Source organism: Sapajus apella, unplaced genomic scaffold (assembly GCF_009761245.1).
Source record: "Sapajus apella isolate SASKATOON/1434 unplaced genomic scaffold, GSC_monkey_1.0 scaffold203, whole genome shotgun sequence".
Classification (NCBI taxonomy): Eukaryota; Metazoa; Chordata; class Mammalia; order Primates; family Cebidae; genus Sapajus; species Sapajus apella.
The window spans coordinates 206,138-212,135 of NW_022437143.1; the positions used below are offsets into that span (position 1 = coordinate 206,138).

General features: G+C 59.5%; 1 protein-coding gene across 2 annotated transcripts in view; it reads right to left on the reverse strand.

Annotated features, from left to right (window-relative positions):
- GPRIN2 (G protein regulated inducer of neurite outgrowth 2) overlaps window positions 1-3,877 on the reverse strand; it is a 6,303-nt gene extending 2,426 nt beyond the window's left edge. Inside the window, exon 1 of one of the 2 annotated variants that reach the window (XM_032270104.1) lies at window positions 3,322-3,877. The gene's annotated coding sequence lies outside the window, so the exon portion shown is untranslated. Of the gene's footprint in view, window positions 1-714; window positions 2,271-3,321 lie in introns of those variants that run through there. The other variant, XM_032270103.1, reaches the window with a different exon arrangement.
- Window positions 3,878-5,998: the final 2,121 nt, after the last annotated feature.

Genomic DNA, 5,998 nt, shown 5'->3' on the forward strand with positions numbered 1-5,998 from the left:
CCCCATCCTCCCTGGCCTTCCCCAATCACCCCCATCTTCCCTGGCCTAGCCTGGCTGAGCTGTCATGTCTCTAGGGTTCCCTGACTCCCACCTCTAGCTCCAGGGGCAGGGAGAGGCCCACGAATCAGCTTTTTCCATGAGGGACTCACTCAGCATCTGGTCATTGATTCCACAGCCATCTCCTGAGCCCCTACTGCGTGCCCAGCTCTGGGGCTGGAGAATCCCAGAGCTGGGATTTATTCAGACCTTTCTGTACCCCTGGGGATGGTGCAGCAGTGAGATAAGCTGCCCACCCAGTACCACCAATCAGACCTGCCATACATAACGTTTAACCCCCACTTGCCCAGTGTACCTGCATCCTCATTGTTGCCCACACTCCCTGCCATTGCTGTCACTTCCCCCAGCCACAAAGACCACTCTGGACTTGGCTCCTGACCCAGCTGCAGCCCAGAGTCAGCTCTGGCACTTTCCACATCAGCATTTCTTTCCTGACCCTCCAGCCAGGCAGCCTTCATCCCTGGCTGTGCATCGGGCCTGGGTGGATCAGTCTGGCCAACTGTCAGCCTCCCCACCAGCCTGAAGTTGGCAAAGCCTGGCCTGTGGTCTGCTCCCCGCCAGCTGTCCAACACCCAGCATTGACCTGACGTGTAGTTGGCACTCAGAGGATATCTGCTGTGTGCCTGACCAAGAAAACAAGCAAATACAAGAACATACCCACAGAGGAGGGTGTTGAGTGCCAAAAATGGGGTCTGCGGGTGGGCACTGCCAAGGCAGGAGAGCTCACTTAGGGTGAGAGATGAGAAAACGCTTCCTGGAGGACCAGTCACGTAAGTTGGGCCTGGAGTGAGAGAAGCAAGAAGGTGTTCGGGTGGAGAGCAGGGTGGGCAGGAGGAGAGAGGCTATGTGTCCAGAGCACACGAGGGAAGCAGTGGGGTCGGTGTCTGGGCCACCTCAGCCCTGGCCACAACAGTGAATTAGGAAGATCACTCTGGGATTCCTTGCCAGGCAGGACCAGCTGGAGAAACAGGGTGGGGACAGGAGGCGGGAGCTGCATTTGGGCAATCCCAGCCCTGCCCTCCCCCCGCCAGGCTGATAAGGACTGCCAGGAAACAACCTTCTGGGCCAGGTGAGCAAGGCTACCTGAGAGGAAATTCAGGAGGGGCTGTGGGACTCAGTTTCTGTGTAATTACAGATGTCTTATGGGCCCAGCACTCAGGAGAGAGCTGGTGGCTGTTGAGCCACAGTGAGAATGATACTGGTGCTGTAGTCCCTGAGACTCCAGCTCTGCACAACTTCCTGTGATGATGGAAAGGTTCTACCCTGTGCTGTCCAATGTGTAGGCACCAATGCCACGTGGGTACCAAGCACTTGGCAGGGGGCTACAGCAACTGAGAAACTGAATGTTTAAGTTTTATTTGAATCTAACTGGCCACATGAGGCTAATGGCTACCATATTGAACCATGCTGCTCTGAACACAGCTGCAGCCTGGTAATGATGCCCCATCCCAGCTGCTTCATGGGGCTGAAGCCAGACTTGTCCCCGAGAGGGTCAGAGAGAGGAGCAGTAGCCAACAGAGGGCTCTGACCCAGGTCCTGCCCTCAAGGAGCTCTAAGATGAATGTACAAAGGAGGGCAACAAAGCCAGTAACAGCAACGATAACAGCTGCCAGGGCCGATCACTCGCCAAGTGCCAGGCACGTGCCACATCCTTTGCACACCCTGCCTTTATAACCATGCAAAAGGTCTGATTTCGCCCTAATGGGACTCTGGGAAGATCTTTTAAGATGAGATAAAGAACAGGCATACAGAGGTATCCAAGACCTCTAGTGTTCTTTGAACTCTACCTTAACATTCTCTCTCCAGCCCCATTTAATGCCGAGGTTGCGATGGCTTTGACCAATGTCCTGTGGCCAGTGCCAGGCTGTCCTGCTGCCTCAGGTTCTACCTGTCAGCAACTGGAAGATCAACCAGCCTCACACGCAGCAATCAACCAATGTCATTCTGAGTAAAAGCCCCCAGATCTCAGACATTTCCAGCCCAGCCCAAATACAGAGGCCATGCGGTCAACTTAGTCAGAGTCCCGCTCCCACCATGCTGACGCAGCAGAGGAGCTCAGGCCTTTGGTATGTGCCTAGGGGACTACCAAGACCACCACAAGTGGCTCCATCTCAGACTACACTGTGACATCCACCTAAGCCCCCCTAGGTTTTGTTTGTTTATTTTTGAGATGGAGTTTTGTTCTTGTTGCCCAGGCTGGAGTGCAATGTCGCGATCTCGGCTCACTGCAACCTCCGTCTCCTGGGTTCAAGCCATTCTCCTGTCTCAGCCTCCAGAGCAGCTGAGATTACAGGCGTGCGCCACTGCGGCCAGCAAATTTTGTATTTTTAGTAGAGACAGGGTTTTTTTTGCCATGTTGGCCAGTCTGGTCTCGAACTACTGACCTCAGGTGATCCATCTGCCTCAGCCTCCCAAAGTCTGGGATTATAGGCGTGAGCCACCATGCCCAATCCAAGTCCCCTCTTGTTAAGTGGCAGGCATTTGGATGATGACTTATGTGTCCAGCAAAACCAAAACAGGAAAAGCAAACATATACGGTCAGGCAGAAAAACTGGCTCTATGTTAAAATATGGACCTTACCTCTCAGAGACCAGACAGAAATGCACACAGCACAAACCCCCCATTGCACAGTGGGGATAGAGGGCAACCTCCTGGAGGCGGTTTAATCCACCCGAGAGTGAACGGGCCCTAACAGGAACACTCAGGGCCAACTGTGGACAGCGCAGCAGGGAGCACTCCTGAAGAGACGGTTTAGAGGAGACAAAATCCACCCTTCACAATAAACGTGCCTTAAGGGCTACATGCCCCTGGTCACATGCTGTGCCAGGAAAGGGTTCTGGGGTAACCGTGGGGTCAGTGGCCCCATGGATGCGGCTCTACTCACCAGAAAGAGGCCTAGGCGCCCACCAGTCCCTGAGCTTCCTCCTCTGGCAGGATCTACCCACACTCCCTGGGGTCACCTAGGTGGAGAAGGTTCCCAGCCTAGAAGCAGCCTAGGCGGCCGGTGTGTCCCTAACTGCACGCTCACAAGCACTCACTCCCCAGCCTGGGACACACAGGCCCCTTTGCAGTACCAGCATCTACACAACTGCACTGTGCACACCAAGCACAGGCCGCTCCTGCTGCGGGGCCAAAGGCCTGAAGGCACCGCACCACACCACGCAGCCTCGCCCAGCACAGCTCCCTTCCCGCCCCTCCTGCACAAAGCCCACCCGGACTTAGGGAGAAGGGGCCTCAATACGGCCCCGAAACGAGGCTACAGACCTTCTCGGGAGCAAAGGCAGCCACTGCAGGCAGATGGGGCTGAGGGCCGGGATAAGGATGCGGGGCAGGAGGAGCCAAAGGGCAGCGAGGCTGGGGGCGGGGTAGGCGGCGCAGGAGGCTGAGGGAGGGAAGAGGAAGAAGAGGAGAAGGAGGAGCGATGGCAGGAGGGGTGGTGGCCGAAGGAGACAGGGTCCCGGACAGATTCGTGAGAAATGGGAGGATGGGCAGAGGAGACGTAGAAGAGGGGACAGCACAGGACAGGACAATGAGAGGCGGAGCGCCGGGAGTGCGGTGCGGCCACCGGGGGCGCTGGGCAGTGGCCGGGATGTCCGGGGTCTGAGCGCAGGCAGCGGGGAGGAGTGGGTTCTGGGGCTTAGCAAGGGGGAGGTCCGCCCACCACGCCCCCCGCCCCCACGGCGTGCGCGGAGCCGGCCTCTCACCCTCTCGCCCGCCAGGGCTGCGCAGGCCGAGAGAAGCACTGCTCCTGCGGCCGCCACAGGTGCCCGGCGCCGCGGCCCAAGATGGAGCCGGAGCCGACCTGGCCTGGGCCAGAGACGCCGCCCGCCGCCGTCGGCCCGGCCCGCGGAGCCAGCGCCGGGGACAGGGAGGGGCCAGCGGGGCGGCCGGCACCAGGGCGGCGGGAGGGGCGGCGGGCGGAGACCTCGCTCACCTGGGCCCGCCCCGCTCCGGAGCCCGGCCCCGCCCCCGCCCCCGCCCCCGCCCTGCCGCGCCCCGGGACCTGCGCCCGCGCGCCCCCAGCCCTCCTTCCCGACACCTCCTAAGGCCGGGTCCCCACTGCTCTCGATCTTTTCGGCCCCGCCCCCCACCGCGACAGCCTGTTCTCCAGGCTGCCCAGCGAACCCCCAAGACTCCCACCTCCCCGACGCAACCCCACCGTCCCAGGTGTATATGCGCAGCGCCCCACAATCCTCCGGCCCCAGACCCAGCCCCCCAAGTGCACTTCCTCGTAGCCCCGCCCCCTCGCTCCTGTTCCCCTCCCGCACCACGCCCCGTATTGAGGTCTCCGCGCAGGTGGCAACCCTTTTCCAGCAGCATTCGCCATCCTGGCCCCGCCTCTCACAATTCTCTGGCTCCCGACCCCGCCCACGAGACCCCCTTCCTATAGGGCCAGCTCCCCTCGGATACCAGGCCTGGTCTCCACTAGCCTCGGACTTCCAGCCCCAGGTCCCTAATCCTGGACCCACAGTTCCATCCTCTGAGCTCCACCCTCACGGACCCCAAACCTGACTCCAGTCCCTAGAGCTCCATGATCCTGGCCAGGCCCCGGGAGCCCTCCACTGCCACCCAAGACCCAGTCCTGGTAGAGTCCTTCCCCAGGTTTTCGTCTCCAGTCCCGCCCCTCAAGACGGGTAATCCACCACCTCTTTCCCCGCCCACGTGTCCCTACGCAGCCCCGCTTGAGGTCTTCAGTCTCCCAGCCCGTCGCCGCGGACCCCAACAGTGGGCGAGCGCGCAGTGACCGTGGGGGTGAGCCACCTCCACCGGAGCCGGCTTTCTTCCCCGCAATTCCCCGAAACGCCTTCCGGGACTCAGGACACGGGGGCCAGCCCAAGTCCTGGGATCGCCAGGCCCCACCCTACCAGGCTGAGGATCCGGGCGTACAGTTCCCTCAACACCCCCAGTCTCCACAACTGCCGGCCAGCTTTGGGACGCAGGGATAGGCAGCCCGATTTCTTCCACCCACAAGGGATTCCTGCTGTCCACCCAGGGCCACGTGGTATGAGGTGCCTGTACTATCCCTGGGCCCCAGTCTCAGACACTTGGGTCTCAATGTTCACCTTCTTCTGTTGTTCCCTGTCCTGGGACCCTAAACTTGTTTGCCCAGCCCTGTGCTGAGAGGTTTTCACTCCTCCCTTCCAGTGCATTGGAGCCAACACTATCTCTAATTCTCCCTGTTTGGGGAGCAAGTGACCTCAGTCTGCCCAGAGACTCAGACTGCCCCAAGTAGCCCTCTCCAGTGAGGACTGAGAACAGCTCTCAGATTCTGGCAGATAGCTACCTCTGGCCAAATGCCCACGGGGGTGTCCAGGTGAGGTCCCAGCCTCTGGCCTCCCCAGTACACACTGCCTGGTAGGAGATCCTGCTTAAAGGGGACAAATAGGGGATTTGTTTGCCAAGGCCACTACCCACTTCTGCCCCTGTCCGGTAATTAGGAGCCCTCCTTCCACATCTGAGGCACCTTACTCTTATTCCCTTTTTAGTGAAGTAGCCCCAAGAAGGGATGAGCTGCTTGTGGTTACACTGAGAGTTGGTGCCGGATCCAGGCCCTAAACCTGAGGCTTTCAGCTCCCAGGACATTTCAAGAACCAGAAACCTCACTGTGTGTGTTTCAAGGAAGCCTTCTTAGGGTGGGTGTCAGGAGATGTCTGCTATGCAGTCTACCTGCAGACACGGCTGGCTGGCTCGCTCTCACCACCAGGGCGTTGCCTTGGCTTGGCTCCTTGTTCAACTGGCCCCCTTCTTCCATTCATGGCCTGGCAAGGAGGCTCCCCTGGCTGTGGCAGCTGCCTAGGGAGAACCCAGGAAGGGGAGTCAGATCTGAATTCCAATCTCAACTCCCCCACATATTCACTGGCTCTGCAACCCCACACCCAAGCAAAACTGTTCATCTCTCTGGGCATCAGTTTCCTCATCTGCAGACAGGCAGTAATTATAC